Source organism: Chiloscyllium punctatum, chromosome 4 (genome assembly GCF_047496795.1).
Source record: "Chiloscyllium punctatum isolate Juve2018m chromosome 4, sChiPun1.3, whole genome shotgun sequence".
Lineage (NCBI taxonomy): Eukaryota > Metazoa > Chordata > Chondrichthyes > Orectolobiformes > Hemiscylliidae > Chiloscyllium > Chiloscyllium punctatum.
The window spans coordinates 46,379,796-46,403,237 of NC_092742.1; the positions used below are offsets into that span (position 1 = coordinate 46,379,796).

Consider the following 23,442-nt stretch of genomic DNA (forward strand, 5'->3'; position numbering starts at 1 on the left):
GTTGGCAATGAAACTCCTTTGTCATCATTGCTAAAAGAGCTCATAGCAAATTGGTTCTTAGTTTCTTACAATAAACAAGTTAATTCTCCATTATGCCTACTTTAATTTAATGTTGTATTCAGGATTTTCTAAATGATTTATTAGTTAATTTACCTTGATAAGATCACCCATTCATATTTTTTCCTCCTAAATGAGGCCTCTGACAACAAGCATCAACTTGTGACTTTTCTCTGCATTCCTACCAGTACTTAAATGGCTACCATGTTTTTTTGCAACCAGAAATGGAAAGAGGAGACAAGGTATTCTGTGATCAGGGTACAGCATAGTTTCTGCTATTTTGCTTATGTCCAGTGGCAGTGTTGATTGGGTGATCTGCATCTACGAGACATATTGAACATTGAGTTATTTAAGACTTCTAAACTTCCTTTCAATTTCTTCCCTGGTTATTCCGTTATTTATAAAAGGTACACCGTGCCCATTTTCCTTCCTCTGCACTGTTTAATATTTTCGTGTTAAAGTTTGTTGGTTATTATTTACCCCATTCACATTTTGCTAAACTCATTCTGTACTTTTTAGACAAGTTCCTTCCTTTCTACTGCTTTTGCAAGTTCAGCATGAAGTACAAATGTAAGCAAATTTTATATATTTTAAAAATTAATATAACTATGCAAACTGGAAACAGGATCTGTGCTCCCAGGCACCCCATTTAATTCTAAACCCAATACGGTCTGACATTATTTCCTTTTAATTTTGGGCCAATTCCCAATCAATCACTTTTTGACCCAAGCTCTTAAAGCCACGGGTAGAATTTTAAGCTCCCTTAGACAGCATGTGCGATGGCAAGCAAGTAAGAGAACTTCAGTGAAAATAGAAAAATCAGATTCTAGATATGAAGTAAAACATTTCCGATTTCCCTTTGGAATGTAACCAATGAGTTTTGAATCTTGTTAATGAGTAGTAATGTCCTTATTTCAGGCACTTACATCTCATTATTACATAATATCAACTCATTTTTATCAGTTCCCAAATCGTCCCTCCTTCCCCAAGATATTACATTGCGCCAATTCCCAACATGAAGGTAGATTACTTTTGACGAGTGCTGAAAATGTGTCTTTACATCTCTACATGATACATTATCATTCTTCTTTGGTTGGATGTAATATGTAATGCTTATGTAGAGTTTATGTTAGAGTTTGGAGTTTGAACTAACAACATGTGGGTTTTGATCTGTTTGCAAGAGAAACTTTAATGGTTAACTTGTCAATATTTCTGGAGCCATGATTTTTTAAAAGCAGTATGAGACAGTCTCTGGGTGATAATGGAAATTTATTTGCATTGGGACAGTTTTACAAATGCAGACAGTCAACATTGAGAAGTATTAGCTTGTTTTCAGTTTAAAAGGATCAGAGTTTTTATTTTGATTAGGGGAAAATCCCATGGTATAGAAAGCTTTTGTTTTAAATGTGCAGCAGTCCTTGTTGAAGTTCGATGTGTGAAATAGTTTCACCAGGAGGGATTATTTGAAGGTGAGAAAGTTAGGTGCAGATATGACTAATAAAAGCTACACAACTTTCAAGGAATGGAAAGAAACAGGCCTATCAATGTAAGAGAATGGATTCTCTCCAGTGTTTGAGTACTGTAACATAATGGTGTTGAGCTAGATGAGATTATATTTACTGTTTCTCAAAATCCTTAAAATTGTGTTAGATGTAAACAGAGTCATAGAGATGTACAGCACGGAAACAGACCCTGTGGTCCAACTCATCCATGCTGACCAGATATCCTAAATTAATCCATTTGCTAGCATATCCCTCTAAAACCTTCCTATTCATATACCCATCCAGATGCTTTTTAAATGTTGTAATTGTACCAGCCTCTGCCACTTCCTCTGGCAGCTCATTACATACACACAACTATCCTCTTCGTGATAGAGTTATCCCGTAAGTTGCTTTTAATTTTTTCCCCCTCACATTAAACCTAAGCCCTCTAGTTTTGGATCCCCACCCCAGGAAAAAGTCCTTGGCTATTCATCTTATCTATGCTCCTCACAGAAACATAGAAAATAGGTGCATGAGTAGGCCATTCAGCCCTTCATGCCATCATTCAGTACGATTATGGCTGATCATGCAATCTTGTATCTCATTCCTGCCCTCTCCCTATATCCCTTGATCCCTATAGCCACAACTGCCACACCCAGCTCCCTCTTGAATATGTCCAATAAACTGGCCCCATCAGCATCATGTGGGAGAGAATTCCACAGATTCACAACTCTGAATGAAGAAATTCATCCTCATCTCAGTCCTGAATGTCTTACTACTTATTCTTAGACTGTGATACCTTGTTCAGGACTTCCTCAGCATTAGGAACATACTTCCTTCACCCAGCCTGTCCAGTCCCATCAGGATTTTGTATGTTTCTATGTGATCTCCTCTCAATCTTCTGAATTCTAGCGAATACAAACCCAGTCGATCCAGTCTTTCATCATGTGTCAGTCCCACCATCCCGGGAATCAGTCTGGTGAACCTTTGCTGGACTCACTCAATAGCAAGAATGTCCTTCCTCAAACTGGAAGACTCAAAACTGCACACAATACTTAAGGTGTGACCTCACACAGGCCCTGTATAACTGCAGCAAGACATCCTTACTCCGATACTCAAATCCTCTCACTATGAAGGACAGCATACCATTAGCTTTTCCCATTGCCTGCTGCACCTGCATACCAACCTTCAGCGACTGTTCCACCATGATACCCAGGTCTCATTGTACCTCACCTTCTCCTAAACTGCCATCATTCAGAAAATAATCCGCCTGCCTGTTTTTGTGACTCAAGTGGATAATCTCACAGTTATCCACATTATAATGCATTTGCCAATTATTTGCCCACTCGGCCAACCTGTCCAAGCACCTTCCAACTTCTTAGCATCCTCCTTACAGTGCACACTGCCACCCATTTTAGTGTCATTTGCAAATTTGGAGATATGGCGTTCAATTCCTTCATCCAAATCCTTAACATATATTGTGAATAGCGGAGGTCCCAGCACTGAACCCTGGAGCACCCTACTCATCGCTGCCTGCTACTTTGAAAAGGATCCATTTATTCCAACTCCCTGCTTCCTGTCTGTCAGCCAGTTCTCTATCCATGTCAATACATTACCTCCGACACCATGAATTTTAATTTTCATGACTAATTTCTTGTGTGGGATCTTGTTAAAAGCCTTTTGAAAGTCCAGATTATCAACATCTACTGATTTACCATTGTCTATTCCATTGGTTACATCCTCAAAAAATTCCATAAGATTTGTCAAGCATGATATCTCTTTAGTGAATCCATGCTGACTAGGACTGATTCGGTCACCTCTTTTCAAATGATCAGTTATTACATCCTTAATGATTTGACTCCAGTATTATCCCCACCACCAATGTCAGGCTAACCAGCCTATAATTCCCCATTATCTCTCTCCCCAAAGGATCTCACACCACAATGTTGCTAACTAATTCTCCTTCATTACATAATACCATGTCTAGGATGGCTTGCTCTCCAACTGGTTCCACAAAAAATTGGTCAAGGAAACCATCCTTAATACATTCCAGGAAATCCTCCTCCATCGGATTGCTATCAGTTTGGTCGTCTAATCAATACGTAGATTGAAGTCACCCATAATAACCACCCTTACTGCAGGCATCTCTAATTTCCTGTTTGATACAGTCCCCAATATTACAGCTACTGTTTGGTGGTCTGTACACTACTCCTACTAATGTCTTTTTTCCTTTGGTGTTCCGCAGCACCACCCATACAGATTCCACATCATCCAGGCTAATGTCCTCCCTTAATATTGTGTTAATCTTCTCCTTAACCAGGAACGCTACCCCACCTCCCTTTCCTGTCTGTATGTCTTTCCTGAAAATTGAACAACCCTGGATGTTGAGTTCCCATCCTTGGTCACCCTGGAGCCAGGTCTCTGTGATCCCAATTACATCATATCCATTAATAACTGTTTGCGCAGTTAATTCATGCACCTTATTATAACTGCTCCTCACATTGAGACACAGAGCCTTTGGGGTCATTTTTTTGATATTTATTGTTATTTAGGAGTCGTTGTGAAATATGGCCCTTTTTTATTTGTGTCTTTAGTTTCTCTGCCTTCAGTTTCACTTCCCCTTACTATCCTTTGTTTCTGTTCCCATTTTACTTCCTTCTGTGGTTTCCATGGCCCTGTCATATTAGTTTAAACCTTTCCCAACAACACTAACAAACACTTCCTCCAGGACACTGGTTCCAGTCCTGCCAAGAAGAAGACTATCCTGTCTGTACTGGTCCCACTTCCCTAGAGCCGTTTCCAATGTCCCAAGAATTTGAATCCCCTCCCCCCCCCCCTTGCACCATCCTTCAAGTCATATATTCATCTTAGCTATCTTGCCATTCCACCTCTGGCTAGCATGTGGCACTGGTAGCAACTCCAAGATTACTACCTATTGAGGTCCTACTTTTGGGTTAACTCCGAACTCCTTAAATTCAGCTTGTAGGGCATCATCCTGTTTCCTCGCATATGTACATAGCGACTATATGCACCACAACAGCTGGCTGTTCTCCTACTACCTCCAAATTCTCCACGTCCACTTCCGTCCACAACCCCCAGGATGTCCTGCAGCTGGTCTGAGAAATCCTTGACCCTTGCACGAGGGTGGCAATATACCATCCTGCACTCTCATTTGGGGACTCGGAAAACCTATCCATATAGCTCTGCCACTCTTTTTCTTGCCCTCCTGTGCATCAGAGCCAGCCACAGTGCCATGAACCTGGCCACTGCCACCCTCCCCTGGTGAACCATTCTACCCAACAGTATCTAAAACACTGCCTTCTTAACCTTTCGCTGTCTGTTGGTCACCCATTCCCTACATTGTTGTCATTTTTATCTGTGGTGTGACCAAGTTACTGAACATGCTATCCATGAGTCCCTCAGCCTCGCGCATGCTCCGAAGTTAATCCAGCTGCATCTGCAGCTCCAGATCTGTCAAGTAGTCAGACAGTAGCTGCAGCTGGACTCACTTCCTGCATGTGAAGGAGTCAGAGACATCAGAACAGTCCCCGAATTCCCACAGCACACAGGAGGAGCATGACTCTCGTGCTAGGACTTAACCCTTAAGTTAACAACAGTAGCAAAACGGAGAGAAAATAAGAGAAGGAAAACTACTCACCAGTCACTCACTTATCTGCTGCCTGTGACTTCACAGTTAAACGTCCTTCTACTTCTCCCTTACCTTTTGTCACTGAAGCCAGGTATTCTCTTAAGCCTACCTTTAAACCTCCAACAGCACTTCAACCACAAAGCTGCCCTTCTGAAAATGGCTGCTCCAAAAATAGCCATCTACTATAGGTTGCCTTACTTTTATTCACTCCTGGACAGTGACTGAGGTGACTCTTCCCAGAATCGTTTTCAGCAGCACCCTTTTTGTTGGAAGCCCTTGAATGTGTTCACTAACACCAGCTCTTCACTCCCCTCCCCAGTCGCAGTGACTGAGATGCATCATAAAGTCATAGAGATGTTTGGCACAGAGTCCTTCCAGAATCCTTCTCAGAAGTGCCCTCATGATTTTATAAACTTCTATATGGTCACCCCTCAGCCTCAATCTCCAGGAAAGATAGCCCCAGCATATTCAGCCTCTCTCTATAGCACAAACCCTTCAGCCCTGCCAGCATCTTTGTAAATCTTTTCTGAACTCTTTCAAGTTTCACAATATCCTTCCTATAGCAGGGAAACCAAAATTTAACACAGTATTCCAAAAGTGGCCTAACCAATGCCCTGTATAGCCTCAACATGACCTCCCAACTCCTATAATCAATACACTGACCAATAAAGACAAACACTTTTCCACTATCCTGTCTAGTTGCAACTATACTTTCAAGGTACTATGAACCTGCACTGCAAGATCTCTCTGTTCAGCAACACTCCCCAGTATCTTACCATTAAGTGTATAAATCCTGCCCTGATTTGCCTTTCCAAAATGCAGCACCTCACATTTATCTAAACTAAACCCCATCTACCACTCAGCCCATTGCATTCTGAAGTAATCTTCTTCACTGCCCACTACACCTCCAATTTTGGTGTCCACTGCAAACTTACTAACCATACCTTATATGTTCGCAACCAAAACATTCATATAAATGACAAAAAGCAGTGGACCCAGCACTGATCCTTGTGGTGACTGCTGGTCATAGGTCCCCAGGCTGAAAAGCAAGTCTCCACCACAACCCTCTAAACTCCTACCTTCGAGACAGTTCTGTATCCAAATGGTTGATTCTCCCTGTATTCCATGTGATCTAACCTACCAACCAGTCTACCATGAGGAACCTTTTGTAGAACACCTTACTGAAGTCCATATAGATCATGCCTACTTCTCTGCCTTAAAACCTAGTCATTATTCTTCAAAAACCCAATTTTCCCATTGAACCAACAGATCCATGTCAGATGCCACATCACTAGCCCTTCACCCCTCCCTAGAACATCTTGACACAAGGAACAGCTACGCAAGAATCCTACTCATTGACTACAGTTCAGGCTTCAAAACTATTATCCCCTCCAGACTGATTACTGAACTTAGTGATCTCGGACTAAGCCCACTCTCTGCAACTAGATCCTCAGTTTCCTGACCCACAGGCCACAATCAGTGAAGATATATCTTCACTAACACTCAACAATGGAGTCCCCCAGGGGTGCATACTCAGACCCCTACTGTACTTACTGTATATCCATGATTGCATCGCCAAATACCAGGCTAATGTCATTTACAAGTTCGCTGGTGACACCACCATAGTCAGTTGAATCTCAAATAGCAATGATACAGCCTACCAACGGGAGATGGAAGACCTGGAAAAATGGTGCACCGAAACAACCTAGCTCTCAATTCCAGCAAAACCAAGGCACTCATTATTGACTTTTGGCCAGATGTTACTCATACCCCTCTACACATTAACAGCACAGAGGTAAAACGAGTGCAGAGTATCAAGCTCCTGGGTGTGGCCATCAACAACAAGCTTTCTTGGACTCTTCATGTGGATGCACTGGTTACAAAGGCCCAACAACGTCTCTTCTTCCTCAGGCAGCTGAGAAAATTTGGCATGATGGCGAATACGCTTGCCAACTTTCACAGTTGCGCCATCGAGAGCATTCTGTCTCAATGTATCACTACCTGGTATGGCAACTAAACCATTCAAGATCGGAGACGGTTACAGGGAGTGGTGAACTCGGCCCAGACAATCACAAAAGTCAACCTCCCATCTATAGAATCCACCTACCAGGCCCGCTGTCAAAAAAAGGCCGCCAGCATTCTCAAAGATACATCCCAACCTGGCAATGCTTTTCCAAAACCTCTACCATCGGGGAGAAGATAGAGAAGCTTGAACACACCCATCAGCTGGTTTCATAACAGTTTCTACCCTACTGTTGTTAGAATACTGAATGGACTCAAATTCTGAACATTCGCCTGTACCTATGTTTTGGTTTTTGCCACTGTTTACCTATTATTTGCTTACTTATGAAATTTAACTATGTGATCTGCCTGTATTGCTTACAAAACAAAGCTTTTCACTGTGCCTCAGTACACGTGACAATAAATTCAATTCAATCAAGTTAGTGAAACATGATTTCCCACATACAAAGCCATGTTGACTATCTCTCATCAGTCTTCATTTCTTTTGTGTGATAAGCTTCAGTTTAATTTTTGAAGCTAGATCTGCAACATTCCATACTTGTGTATCAATGTGAAACCACCTCCCTTAATTTGAAAAGAGATCTATCAAGCCACATTTCAGTTTGGGATCAAAATTGCCCAGTAACAACATCAGCTGGGATTGTAACCATTGTACCTTTCATTGTGATCATTGTTTGGGTTCCTTACAAGTGTCATCCACCATTTGAGAGGGTAGTCTTGATCTGCTGCACTGTAGGATTCTATGATTCAAGGAGACATTCATTTGTTTTGTTTTGAGGAATGAGAATCTCAGGAAGTTGACCAGTATAGAATAAAAGTATAATGGCAGCTACCTGGTGGTCTTTTGGTGGTTACAGACAAGTTAGAATTGATTCCATTTTCATTAATGAAGGCTCTAGGGGATCTAGAGGCATGGTAAGATGTGGAGTGTTCACTTTAACCTTAATTATAGAAGAATCTTTTAGCTCTGACTAGTTACAAAATTACCTTGGCATATACTTTCATATTTTACAGAAGTTATCAAGTTTATTATGCTAGATATGGAAGAATTATACTTAATAAACCCTGTGGAACTAGTTGGTCCAGCTCGTGACACCTGGCTCCTTGTCGCTTCTTGTATTCTGTTGATTGAAGTCTGTTTTTCTTCTTTACTTCTTGTTTTGCACCTAGCTGCTAAATGTTACTGCATATTAAACCTCTGCACATAGTCAGTGGCATCCCTCAACTCTGATTGGCTTGCAGTTGCATGAACAGCATATGATTAGTCTCAGTTTGGCAAGGCAGTCTATGACCAATCACTCTTTTTTTTTCCACCAAACTCACATAATTTCGTGTTATTTTCTGCCAAGTTCCCTAAGGTGTCACCAACCTTTTAAAGGACAGTACTATCTCTTTTACAGTTTATATTTTTCCAGAAATAGATGGGGGCACAGGCTTTAGGAGAATTCTTATTGGATCGTATTAGATATGTTCCAAGAATCTAATTTATTGCACTGAATTTGTACAGCCTAGATTGTCTAAAAAGAAATCGCTATATAGCTAACTGAGGCAATAATATAAGAAAAACATGGTGGTAGCATCCTTACCTCTGAGCCAGAATTTGGTTTCAAATCCCTCCTGGGAGAAAGTGAGGACTGCAGATGCTGGAGATCAGAGTCGAAAATGTGGTGCTAGAAAAGCACAGCAGGTCAGGCAGCATCCAGGGAGCAGGAGAATCAATGTTTCTGGCATAAGCCCACAATCAGGAATGTGGGCTGGGGGCTGAGAGATAAATGGGAGAGGGTGGGACAGGGGGGGAAGGTAGCTGAGAATGGGATAGGTAGATGAAGATTGGGAAGAAGGGGATAGGTCAGAGAGAAGGCTGGAGTGAATAGATGGGAGAGTTGATGGACAGGTCAAGAGGGTGGTGCCGAGTTGGAGGTTTGGGAGCGGGATAATGTGGGGGGAGGGAAAATGTGGAAACTGATGAAATCCACAATGATTTTGTGTGGTTGCAGGGTCTCAAGGCAGAATATGAGTTGTTCTTCCTCCAGACGTCAGGTGGGAAGTGTTTAGTGATGGAGGAGGCCCAGGACCTGCATAGCCTTGGCGGAATAGGAGGGAAAGTTGAAGTGGGGTTGGTTGGTGCAGGTGTCCCAGAGGTGTTCTCTGAAATGATCCACAAGTTGGTGTCCTGCCTCCTCTATGTAGAGGAGACCACATCAGATGCAAAGGATACAGTAGATGACATTGGTGGAGGTTAAAGCAAATGTTGTGTCAGATATGGCAGAATCCTTGGGGACCTTGGACGGAGGTGACGGGGGAGGTGTGGGCACAGGTTTTGCACTTCCTGTGGTGGAAGGCGAAGGTGCTGGGAGTGGGATTGATCTTGGAGGGAGAGCGTGGAGTTGTCGAGGGAGTTGCGGGGAGAGTGGTCTCTCTGGAATGATAATAGGGATGCAGAGGTAAATATATCTCTGATGGTGGGGTCCATTTGTAGGTGGCAGAAGTGGCGGAGGATGATGTGATGTACACAGAAGTTGTGGGGTGGAAGGTGAGGAAGAGGGGCGTTCTGTCCTTGTTGTGTTGGGAGGGATGGGGTTTGAGGACGGAAGTGTGAGAAGTGGAGGATATGCACTGGAGGGCATCATCGACCACGTGGGAGTGAAATTGCGGCCTTTGAAGAAGATTATCTGGAATTTTCTAAGGTAGAAGTGGCCATCCTGGGAACACATGCGACGGAGGCAGAGGAATTGAGAATAAGAGATGGCGTTTGTACAGGAGGTAGAGTGGGAGAAGGTGTAGTCCAGGTAGCTGTAGGAGTCGATGGACTTGAGTAGATGTCCGTAGTTGGTCGATTGCCGGAAATGGAGATGGAGAGGTCCAGGAAGGGGAGGGAGGTGTCCAAAATGATCCAGGTGAATTTGAGGTCAGGGTGAAAGGTCTGATGAACTGTTCAACCTCCTCGTGGGAGCACAAGGTAGCACCAACACAGTCGTTGATGTAGCGGAGTAACAGGTTGGGAGTGGTGCCTGTGTAGCTGTGGAAGATGGAATGTTCCATGCAGCTAACAAAGAGGCAGGATTATCTGTTTGGTTTGATGGAAGTGGGAGGATTGGATGCAGAAGTTGTTAAGGTGAGGACCAGTTCAGCCAGGCGGATGAAGGTGTCATTGAAAGATTACTGGTTGGGACAGCGTGACAGGAACAAACGGAGGGCTTGGAGGCCTTCATCGTGGCAAATGGATATGTACAGGGACTGGATGTCCATGGTGAAGATGAGGCATTGGAGCCAGGGAAAGGAAAGTCTTGGAGGTGGTGAAGGGCATGGGTGGTGTCCCACCAGTTCCACAGGTGTATAATAGCCTTTTTGAACTGAAAAAAAGGAAGGTATCATTGCAAAGTATTTGGGAAACACAAGTCACAAGAACTACATTCAAAACTATATTACAAAACCTAATTTCAAAAGAAGTTTGTTACATATTTAAAAGAATGTGGCTGTTTCTCTTTTAAGCGCTTTAAGTTAAAAAGTGAAGCCAATTCAGGCCAAGAACTGTGACCTGAAACAAAGCTGTTTACTTGCCACAATTTACATTGACTTTTTTTTAAAAATCCTATTTTCGTAATCAACCTGCTCAGATCTGGAGCAAGTGGGACTTAAACTGGGCCTCCCAATCCAGGGGTAGGGACACTACCATCATGCCACAAGAGCCCACCTACCGCCACCAACGCCCCCCCCCCCCTCCCCCCCCTCCCGGGAAGATGTCATCCCTGAGTGGTTTCAAATCACCAAATTTCCAGATGAACATTAAACTACAAAATGGCCTCATATTCACCCCAACATCAAACAATAAACTCATGACTTTACTTTTAACTGGAAACCATATCTTGATTCCCTCTTGACAGCAGAAACATAGCTACCAAAGTTTCTGTAGTGTGATGGAGTCATAGAATCATAGAGATGTACAGAATGGAAACAGACCCTTTGGTCCAACCAGTCCATGCCGACCAGATATCCCAACCCAATCTAGTCCCACCTGCCAGCACCCATTCCATATCCCTTCAAACCCTTCCTATTCATATACCCATCCAAATGCCTCTTAAATGTTGCAATTTTACCAGCCTCCACCACATCCTCTGGCAGCTTATTCCATACACGTACCACCCTCTACGTGAAAAAGTTGTCCCTTAGGTCTCTTTTATTTCTTTCCCCTCTCACCCTAAACCTATGCCCTCTAGTTCTGGACTCCCCGACCCCAGGGAAAAAACTTTGCCTATTTATCCAATCCATGCCCCTCATAATTTTGTAAACCTCTATAAGGTCACCCCTCTGCCTCCGACGCTCCAGGGAAAACAGCCTCAGCCTGCTCAGCCTCTCCCTATAGCTCAAATCCTACAACCCTGGCAACATCCTTGTAAATCTTTTCTGAACCCTTTCAAGTTTCACATCTTTCCAATAAGAAGAAGACCAGAACTGCACGCAATATTCCAACAGTGGCCTAACCAATGTCCTGTACAGCCGCAACATGACCTCCCAACTCCTGTACTCAATACTCTGACCAATAAAGCATACCAAACGCCTTCTTCACTATCCTATCTACCTGTGACTCCACTTTCAAGGAGCTATGAACCTGCACTCCAAGGTCTCTTTGTTCAGCAACACTACCTAGGACCTTACCATTAAGTGTATTGTCCTGCTATGATTTGTTTTCCCAAAATGCAGCACCTCGCATTTATCTGAATTAAACTCCATCTGCCACTTCTCAGCCCATTGGCCCATCTGGTCCAGATCCTGTTGTAATCTGAGGTAACCCTCTTCGCTGTCCACTACACCTCCAATTTTGGTGTCATCTGAAAACTTACTAACTGTACCTCTTATGCTCGCATTCAAATCATTTATGTAAATGACAAAAAATAGAAGACCCAGCACCGATCCTTGTGGCACTCCACTGGTCACAGGCTTCCAGTCTGAAAAACAATCCTCCACCAGCACCTTCTGTCTTCTACCTTTCAGCCAGTTCTGTATCCAAATGGCTAGTTCTCCCTGTATTCCATGAGATCTAACCTTGCTAATCAGTCTCCCATGGGGAACCTTATCGAACGCCTTACTGAAGTCCATATAGATCACATCTACTGCTCTGCCCTCATCAATCTTCTTTGTTACTTCTTCAAAAAACTCAATCAAGTTTGTGAGACATGATTTCCCATGCACAAAGCCATCCCGAATATCCCGAATAAGTCCTTGCCTTTCCAAATGCATGTACATCCTGTCCCTCAGGATTTCCTCCAACAACTTGCCCACCACCGAGGTCAGGCTCACTGGTCTATAGTTCTCTGGCTTGTCTTTACCACCCTTCTTAAACAGTGGCACCACGCTTGCCAACCTCCAGTCTTCTGGCACCTCACCTGTGACTATCGATGATACAAATATCTCAGCAAGAGGCCCAGCAATCACTTCTCTGGCTTCCCACAGAATTCCAGTTACACCTGATCAGGTCCTGGGGATTAATCCACCTTTACCCTTTTCAAAACATCCTGCACTTCCTCCTCTGTAATCTGGACATTTTGCAAGATGTTACCATCTATTTCCCTACAGTTTTTATCTTCCATATCCTTTTCCACAGTAAATACTAAATATCTCCCCCATTTTCTGTGGGTCCACACCAAGGCCACCTTGCTGATCTTTGAGGGGTCCTATTTTCTCCCTAGTTACCCTTTTGTCCTTAATATATTTGTAAAAACTCTTTGGATTCTCCTTAATTCTATTTGCCAAAGCTATCTCACGTCCCCTTTTTGCCCTCCCGATTTCCCTCTTAAGTATACTCCTACTGCCTTTGTACTCTTTTTTTTAGATTACTTAGTGTGGAAACAGGCCCTTAGGCCCAACAAGTCCACACCGACCCACCGAAGCGCAACCCACCCATACCCCTACATCTACCCCTTACCTAACACTACGGGCAATTCAGCATGGCCAATTCACCTGACCTGCACATCTTTGGACTGTGGGAGGAAACCGGAGCACCCGGAGGAAACCCACGCAGACACGGGGAGAATGTGCAAACTCCACACAGTCAGTCGCCTGAGGCGGGAATTGAACCCAGGTCTCTGGCGCTGTGAGGCAGCAGTGCTAACCACTGTGCCACCATGTGCCTCCATCTATCCTGTCTATACCTGACATATGCTTCCTTCTTTTTCTTAACCAAACCCTCAATTTCTTTAGTCATCCAGAATTCCCTATACCTACCAGCCTTCCCTTTCACACTGACAGGAATATACTTTCTCTGGATTCTCGTAATCTCATTTCTGAAGGCTTCCCATTTTCCAGCTGTCCCTTTACCTGCGAACGTCTGCTCCAATCGTCTTTCGAAAGTTCTTGCCTAATACTGTCAAAATTGGCCTTTCTCCAACTTAGAACTTCAACTTTTAGATCTGGTCTATCCTTTTCCATCACTATTTTAAAATGAATAGAATTATGGTCGCTGACCCCAAAGTGCTCCCCCACTGACACCTCAGTCACCTGCCCTGCCTTATTTCCCAAGTATAGGTCAAATTTTGCACCTTCTCTAGTAGATACATCCACATACTGAATCAGAAAATTGTCTTGTACACACTTAAGAAATTCCTCTCCATCTAAACCTTTAACACTATGGCAGTCCCAGTCAATGTTTGGAAAGTTAAAATCTCCTCCCATAACTACCCTATTATTCTTACAGATAGCTGAGATCTCCTTACAAGTTTGTTTCTCAATTTCCCTCCAACTATTGGGGGGTCTATAATACAATCCCAATAAGGTGATCATCCCTTTCTTATTTCTCAGTTCCACCCAAATAACTTCCCTGGATGTATTTCCAGGAAGATCCTCCCTCAGCACAGCTGTAATGCTATCCCTTATCAAAAATGCCACTCCCCCTCCTCTCTTGCCTCCCTTTCTATCCTTCCTGTAGCATTTGTATCCTGGAACATTAAGCTGCCAGTCCTGCCCATCCCTGAGCCATCTTTCTGTAATTGCTATGATATCCCAGTCCCATGTTCCTAACCATGCCCTGAGTTCATCTGCCTTCCCTGTTAGGCCCCTTGCATTGAAATAAATGAAGTTTAATTTATTAGTCCTACCTTGTCCCTGCCTGCCCTGACTGTTTGACTCACTTGTGTTCTCAGCTGTACCCATCAGATCTATCTCTTTCCTCACTATCTCCCTGGGTCCCCCTCCCTACCAACCACCCCCCCCCCCCCCCCCCAACCGCCAACCCCCCCCAACCCCCCCCCACCCCCCACAACCACCCCCCAACCCCCCACAACCACCCCCAACCACCCCCCCCAACCCCCCACAACCACCCCTCCGATCATCTCCCCCACCCCCCCCACTCACCTCCCCCACCCCCCCAACCACCCACCCACGCCCCCAACCACCTCCCCCAACCACCCCCCCCAACCCCACCAACCACCCCCCCAAACCCCCCCCCCCACACCCCCCGCACCTTACTAGTTCAAATCCTCCCAAGCAGTTCTAGCAAATTTCCCTGCCAGTATATTAGTCCCCTTCCAATTTAGGTGCAATCCGTTCTTCTTGTACAGGTCACTTCTACCCCATAAGAGATTCCAATGATCCAAAAATGTGAACCCTTCTCCCATACACCAACTCCTCAGCCATGCATTCAGCTGCTCTGTCCTCCTATTCCTGCCCTCACTAGCTCGTAGCACTGGGAGTAATCCAGTACAAATGTCTTACATTGACCACGATTAAATAAAATACAATAATAATACCTTACTTTATTGATCATTGCACACAACAAAATGATAATTATTTGTTGAAAAATAAACTCAAACTTACAGCATGTCAATTACCACGGGTCAACATTTGATGGTTTTCTGGACTTATAGGAGGCCAACTGGATAAGAAAGGTCGAGGTCTTTATGGCTGGTCTCATCTGTTGAGGTCCCATAGTTTATATGACATTGTTAACTTGTTTATGGCCAACAGATTGAGATTCTGCATAATATCTGCAGATCCTTGGAAGGAAACAGAGTCAAAGAAATTGAGAACTATGGTGAATTTGACAACCATAGGCAATGCGTAGCAACCTGCTTAAGTTGGTAGACGTTCTTCTTTCAGGAGTACTAATGTTAGCAACCACCTGGTGGGAAATACTGAATATCCTAAGGCAGTCAGTCCTATCCATGAAACTTAATCCCTACCTGTAAACCCGATATTAGGGATATCAACTCCTGCAAGCTGGAGCCTTTTGTTCATCCTCTCTCTCTCTCATAGGTGAGCAGTAGGTGATTGAAGAGAAACTGCTGCTCCTGTTGTTACTCTTTATTTGAAGACTAACGGCTCCCACACTGATCTGAAAGCCAACAACTGCAAAATGTAGATGAAAGGCAAAAGAACTCCAACCACCGAAAGAACTCCAAATTAAATCAAAGAGCAGTGAAAGCATATTCTCAAAGCATGACCTACTGGCAAAAATATTTCACTGACGCAAGGAAGCAAATGTAAGATCTCAGTATTTAAAGGATTTCTTGCCTGCCACCTGATCAGCTACTTCAAATCCCATTGTCTTTCTCATTGCTTTAGCAAGGATCTCAGAAAACCCCATGCTCACACAATTAAAATCAGAATTCAAAGTTAAAGAAGCAAATACATTATCAATTGAGATAGCTAGCATACTTATTTCCCAAAAGTTTTGCAAATGTTGTATATTACATTCAGGTTAAAGGCAAAGATTGGCTGAGTCCTACCACTTTCCCAGCACCCCAAAAATTTCAGTGTTTTTAACCTGTCATCAGCTTCCAAACCCACCTACTCTATCAGCTTAATAGTTCCCCATATCTCTGTGCTCCTGATTACAAACACAATTTAATCAACAGACAGTTATGATTAATTAATTTAAAACTACAGCATAATAAGAGCCCCAACTTTAACTTTTGCTCTTGGTCTGATTGTTTCAGGTGTTATTTACTACTCAATGCTTTGTTATTGCTATTTGCATAGTGTAAACTGAAATTACTTTCATACACAGCAATTCAAATATAATATATTAAAATTGTTGCTAAATGAGAAATTGGGGTAATTTTCAGCAAAAATGCTGGAGTTTATTTTCCATAAGATATTGTCCTGGCAGCACTGAGATGGAAATTCCACCTTATATTTCAAAGAAGAGGATTTTGCTTGGGTAAATTCCAAAGAAAAAGACACTAATGGAAAATTTATCATCTTGTTCTTGTTTTCTGTTCCTGTAAATCTCCTAATGACTATCACCATGTTACTAACGACTTCTAAAAGCTCCCTGTGGAGAGCAACCTGGCACTTCAAAATTATTTTCTTCGATTCGCTTCAACTTTGAAGTTGGAAAATAAAATTGTGATTTGACTTTTTTTCCCTTTCTCAAAACACAAAGTAATTAGTAAGTTTGTAAACGACACCAAGTGTTATGGTAGACAGTGAAGAAGGTTATCTAAGATTACAAAGACATCTTGATCAGTTGGGTAAATAGGCTAAAGAGTGGCAGATGGAGTTTAATTTGGATAAATGCCCAGGTATTTCATTTTGGTAAAAGAAACAAAGGCAAGACTTATGTAATTAAAAATAGGGCTTTGGGTACTGTTGAGAGATAGTGAGGACTGCAGATGCTGGAGATCACAGTTGAAACATGCGTCACTCAAAATGCACAGCAGGTCAGGCAGCATCCGAGGAGCAAGAGAGTCGACATTTCGGGCATAAGCCCTTAATCAGGAAGGGCTTCTGCCCAAAACGTCAACTCTCCTGCTCCTCAGATGCTGCCTGACCTGCTGTGCTTTTCCAGCACCACATTTTTTGACTTTGGGTATTGTTGTAGAATAAAGAGACCTAGAGCTTCACACATCTAATTTTTTTGAAGTTTGCATCACACATAGGTTGGTGAAAAGGCATTTCGCATGTCTTCATTGTTCAGATCTTTAGTATAGACATTGGGGGATTTCAAGACTAGGGCACATATCTTTAGGGTGAGAGGAGAAAGATTTTAAGGACTTTAGGGGCAATTTTTGTTTTTTTTACACAGTCGTTCATGTGTAGAATGAACTTCTAGTGTAAGTGGTAGCTGCGGCTATAGTTACCACATTTAAAAGACATTTAGATAAGGACATGAATAAGAAATATTTGAAGGGATATAGGCCAAGTGAAGGCAGTGGGACTAAGTTAGTATGGGATTATGGTTGGTATGTACTGGTTGGTCCCAAAGGTCTGTTCAGAGATGCGTGTATCTAGGTATGGGTACAACATGCTCTAGGTCAGCTTGTATGTACCCACTTCCGCAAATATAAGAATAAACAGGAAATGGTAAAGGATTTACTGTAATGTACTTTGGCTTTTCTCAGAAATATCAGATGTAACTGATTATGTACTGTAACCGCAAATGGTTCATTTAGTAAAGCTAAATCATATTGATAGTTCCATACTGGATTCCTTGCCTGTGCTGAGTAAACTATTTAGAACATAGCAGCAGGAGTAGTTCATTTGAGTTTGCCATTTAATGAGTTTGTGGTTCAGCTGATTGTGGTTATAACTCCACATTCCTGCCTGCTCCCTTAACCCTTCATTTCATTGTCTGTCAAAATCTAACTCTACCGTGAATAAATTCAAAGGTGTTACCTCCACTGTGTTGTTGACAGAAAGATGTTTCTCAACTCCATCTTAAAACGGAGACCCTTTATTCTTGAGCTGTGTTGCCTATCTCCAGTCTCTTTTAAAAGTGAAATATACTTTCAGAATCCTGTCAATTCCCTTCACAATATGATGTGGTTCAACAAGATCACTTTGCATCGTTCTAACTCCAAAGAATAAAAGGCTCAACATGTTCAAACTTTCTTCTTAAGATAACCCCTTTACCCCAAAAATGAGCCAAGCGAACTTCCTCTTAACGCTCCTAAAGCAATTATATCCTTCTTCACATAAGGAGATCAAAACTATACAGTGTCAAGATGTGTTCTTACTAATGCCCTGTACAATTGTAGGAAAACTTCCTGACTTTTAGAATCCAGTCCTCTTGCAATAAGCAACAATATTCTATTTCCCTTCCAAATCACTTGTTGCATCTGCAAACTATCTTTTTTGTGATTCATGTATCAGCACATCCACATCCTTCTGTACCTTCATGCTCTGCAGTCTCTCTTTTATTTAAATAGTGTACTGTTTCCTAGTGTTCCTGACATAGTGGATATAGTTCTTCATTTCCATGTGCCAATTTATTCCCCCATTCACATAACCTTCTGTAACCTTTTTAAGACTCTCTATCTTCTCTTGACAACCTACTTCGCTCCCTTAAAAAAAAATCAAAGAACTGCAGATGCTGAAAATCAGAAACAAAAACAGAAATTGCTGGAAAAACTCAGCAGATCTGACAGCATCTGTGGAGAAAAAGTAGAGTTAACGCTTCGGGTCCAGTTCTTAAGAATAAAGGAACTCAATATCGTTTAAATGGAGAAGGATGGTGGAAAGTTGCAGCACAGAGAGATTTAGGAGTCCTCCTCCATGAATCATAAATAGCTAGCGTCCAAAAGCATCAAATAACGTGAGCATAACCAATCTTGATATTATTGTAGCATTTAGTCAAGAGCACCAAAATGTCCTAACAAAGTGAACTCAATGAGAATTGGGAGGAACTCTCTTTTAGTCAGAACTACACTAAACACAAGTACCCCTCCAAGACACCATCCTGACATGGACAATATTGATGTGGAGGTGCCGATGCTGGACTGGGGTGAGCAAAGTTAAAAATCACACAAAACTAGGTTCTAGGCCAACAGGTTTATTTGGAAGTACTAGCTTTCTGAGCACTGCTCCTTCATCGGGTAGCTAGTGGGGCAGAATCATAAGACACTGAATTTATACCACAAGATCATTAATTCAAACAACTGATATGATATATTGAACAAACCTAGATTGTTGTTAGGTCTTTCATCTTTCAGAAAGGGTTGCAGGTTTTGATTCATTAATATGTAAATCCCAAAAAGTCTTTCAAGTCACATTCCCGATAAACTTAAGGTTTTATTTTTTAAAAAGTGACATCTCAGCTTAGACAATGCATTAAAGGTGTGAGGTTAGAGTCTGTCTGTATTCCAATCTTGAGTCAGATTGGTTCTATTTCCAAAGTAGGAATTTATAAAATGTTACATGCATTGACTGCCTGCAGACTGTGTGCTTTTGAGCAAAATAGAATGCATCTGCAAATACAAATTCACTCCATAGACTTGTGTGTGTGTGAGTGAGAGAGAGAGGGAGAGTGTGATGAAGTATAAGCCTGTGAGAGGGTGTGCATGTGGGTGACAGTGTGGGGGGTGTATGTGTGTATGTCTGAGACATTGTGTTTATGACAGAGGGTCTGCATGAGTGTATGCGTGCTTGTGTGTGACATGAACCCCAGATGGGTTGGAATATAGACAGAGTCTAACCTCATACCTTTAATGCATTGACTGAGCTGAGATGTCACCTTATTTTTAATAAGACCTTAAGTTTTCTTGAGAATGTGACGTGAAAGAAATTCTGGGATTTACATATCAATGAATCGAAACCTGCAACCCATTCTAAAAGGTGAATACTTTAACTCAGTTAAACCAGATCTCATCCCATGAGATACTGCTTTCCATGCAGGCTCAGGTGTACTGCCTACTGATTTGGTTCGCCACACACCATTTTGCGGTCCATTACTAATTATTTGTAAAGCATGATATATGATTGGACCTCCTAAACAAAAAAATTACAGGAGGGTGGGAAGGGACCCCAGGGCTGAACCAGGTCGGCTTAAGAAATATCTATTTTACCAATGTATGCCTTCAACATTCCTGAAATTAAATTATATTCCAGTGAGCATGCACTGATTTGAAAATATTTTTACTTGAATGTGATGGGACAGAAACTAGACAAAACAGTCAAAACATATGAGACACCATATACACTCCACTCATGAACTGTAACTGCAGCATGATAGCTCAGTGGTTAGCACCGCTGCATCACGGTGCAAGAGACCCAGTGTCGATTCCACTCTCTGGTGACTGTGTGGATTTGGCACATTATCCCCATGTTGGCGAGGGTGTCCCCCTGGATGCTCTGGTATCCGCCCACAGTCCAAGGACGTGCAGGTTAGGTGAATTGCCATGCTAAATTGCCCATAGTTTCCAGGGATTAGCCATGGGAAATGCAGGGTAACAGGGATAGGTAATGGGTGGGTTTGGGTAAGATACTCTTTGGAGGGTCAGTGTGGACTCAATTGGCCGAATGGCCTGCTTCCATGCTGTAGGAGTTCCATGATTCTACGGAAGGTTTAACAGCAATCTAGGTTTGTTCAATATATATGAACTTTAGTAAGGCGTTCGGCAAGGTTCCCCATGGCAGACTGGTTGGCAATGTTAGGTCTCGAATACAGGCAGAACTAGCTATTTGGATACAAAATTGACTCAAAGATAGAAGACAGAGGGTGGTGGTGGAGGGTTGTTTTTCAGACTCGAGGCATGTGACCAGTGGTGTGCCACAAAGACCTGTGCTGGGTCCACTACTTTTCGTCATTTTTATAAATGATTTGGATGTGAGCATAAGAGGTATAGTTAGTTTGTAGGTGACACCAAAATTAGAGGTGTAGTGGACAGTGAAAAAGGTTACCTCAGACTACAACAGAATCTTGATCAGATGGGCCAATGGGCTGAGGAGTGGCAGATGGAGTTTAATTTAGGTAAATGCGAGGTGCTGCATTTTGGGAAAGCAAAGCTTAGCACCACAGTGCAAGAGACCTTACACTTAATGGTAAGGTCCTAGGGAGTGTTGCTGAATAAAGGAACCTTGGAGTGCAGGTTCATAGCTCCTTGAAAGTAGAATCGCAGGTAGATAGGATAATGAAGAAGGCGTTTGGTATGCTTCCCTTTACTGGTCAGAGTACTGAGTACAGAAGTTGGGAGGTCATGTTGCGGCTGTACAGAACATTGGTTAGGCCACTGTTGGAATATTGCATGCAATTCTGGTCTCCTTCCTATCGGAAAGATGTTGTGAAACTTGAAAGGGTTCAGAATAGATTTACAAGGTTGTTGCCAGGATGGGAGGATTTGAGCTATTCTGAGCTATAGTTGAATAGACTGGGGCTGTTTTTCCTAGATCATCAGAGGTGGACAGGTGACCTTATAGAAGTTTATAAAGTCATGAGCAGCATGGATATGATTAATAGACAAAGTATTTTCCCTGGAGTAGGGGAGTTCATAACTCGAGGGCATAGGTTGTGGGTGAGAGGGGAAAGATATAAGAGACCTAAGAGGCAACATTTTCACACAGAGGGTGGTACGTGTATGGAATGAGCTGCCAGAGGAATTGATGGAGGCTAGTAACATTTAAAAGGCATCTGGATGGGTATATGAATAGGAAGGGTTTGGAGGGATATGGGCCAGGTGCTGGCAGGTAGGACTAGATTGGGTTGGGATATCTGGTTGGCAAGGATGAGTTGGACCGAAGAGTCTGTTTCCGTGCTGTACATCTCTATGACTCTATGTAATATCAGTCGTATGTCACAATGAACTTGTGCTATAAATTCTGTATCTTATGATCCTGCTCCATTAGCTACCTGATGATACAACAGTGCTCCAAAAGTTAGTACATCCAAATAAACCCAATGGATTATAATCTGGGGCTGTGTGATTTTTAACCATGGAAAATATTACCATTCCTTTGCTATCTGTTGGTCAAAATCCTAGAGGTCTCTCCCTAAAAGTACCTATGGGTGTACTTAGATCATACAAACAGCTGCAGTTCAAGAAAGCCACTCACCACAACCTAAAAGGACCATTAAGAATACACTGGCTAGTTAGCAATGGAAGCATACTTCCTAATAACACACAGAAAGCTCATTGTCATCTTTTCCATTAAACCTCTGACAAAAGCAAAGTAGTGCAGATGCTACTAACCTGAAATAAAATCAGAAAATGCTGCAAAAGGTGGATAAACGAGAATTAGCGTTTCACTTGGATGAACATCTCTCAGAGCATTGACCCTAAGAAGGTGGATAGAAACCTCCCCCCAACAGATCTGTCCACTGGTGCATTTGGGAACGGTCAAAAAAAGTTCCAATATTACATTCCCACGCAAATACTTTGTTTTGTATTGGAATTTTGTGTTTAGCCCCTCTTTAAAAATGAAGCCGCTCTTCCTTCCGCTTTTTAAAACTAAATTAATTATGCGCCTTTGTAGCTTTCCCCACCAACGCAGAGCCTGGGTCTCCGTAGCTGCTTTGAGTTCACGGGATCTGCCTTTCATTTGGCATTCTCCTGTAGTCTGCGGTCGTCAGCTGGCATTGAATGCAGTAAATTCTCCTCGGAATGTGTGCTCTGTGTAGCAATGGGAAAGGGGAGGGAACATGCTGGGACGTGGCGAGCTGTTGGCCTGGAGGAGGGAAATTCCTCAGGGGATCCAGGAATGCACTGACAGAGAGCAGGGTTTAAGTGTCTGTGGGTTTTCAGAAAAAAAACTAAGTTGATAAGACAATCGCAGGAAAGGAAGAGCAACTGTGAAATTGCGTATTTCACGCAGGAAGGCGGATGTTGATGTTGCAGCTTGTCATGAGATGGGGAGGAGGCCGGCTCAGAGCATAGCGGGTTAAATCAGAAAGTTCCGGAACCTCTAACAGATGAGAAAGAATTAAATGAGCGAACGAAAATTATAATTAGGCAGAAATTCGACTGAAAATGCCTTACAATTTAGAAGATTCATATTAGTAAATTTATTTTCACATGATTCTTGCAATCCACAATAATTTTGTCAAGCGTCAAGATGTATTCCCACTATAGCTAGACCTCAAAGTGACAAAATTCTCCGATGATGCCAGACCCTGGAGAATTCCCCAAGACCAAAATAACCATTCTGTGATTTCCCCGTTTTAAACCAGTCTGCTGGGATGCTAAGCTGCCATTCCACAATATAAAGATTTGTCACTTGACTACAATGTGGGAGGGTGTGGTGCTGGAAAAACACAGCAGGTCAGGAAGGATCCGAGGAGGGGAAAAGTCCACGTTTCTTGATGAAAGGCTTTTGCCCGAAACGTCGAGTCTCCTGTTCCCCGGATTTTACCTGACCTGCTGTGTTTTTCCAGCACCACACTGTCGACTCTAATCTCCAGCATCTGCAGTCCTCACTTTCGCCTACAATGTGGGAGGACTCGTGGCATAATGGTAGTGCTAGAAAGCTGGGGTGCAAGGTTTCAGAGGTGTCATAACATCTCTGACCAGGTTTTAAAGATGCCTG

At 42.7% G+C, this 23,442-nt stretch overlaps 1 protein-coding gene across 1 annotated transcript in view; it reads right to left on the reverse strand.

Annotated features, from left to right (window-relative positions):
• Nucleotides 1-22,635, reverse strand: part of LOC140476255 (exocyst complex component 3-like) — a 78,824-nt gene extending 56,189 nt beyond the window's left edge. The window contains exons 1-3 of the mRNA XM_072568567.1: nt 22,110-22,635; nt 15,019-15,197; nt 8,796-10,562 (exon numbers count right to left, since the gene is read on the reverse strand). The gene's annotated coding sequence lies outside the window, so the exon portion shown is untranslated. The remainder of the gene's footprint in view (nt 1-8,795; nt 10,563-15,018; nt 15,198-22,109) is intronic.
• Nucleotides 22,636-23,442: the final 807 nt, after the last annotated feature.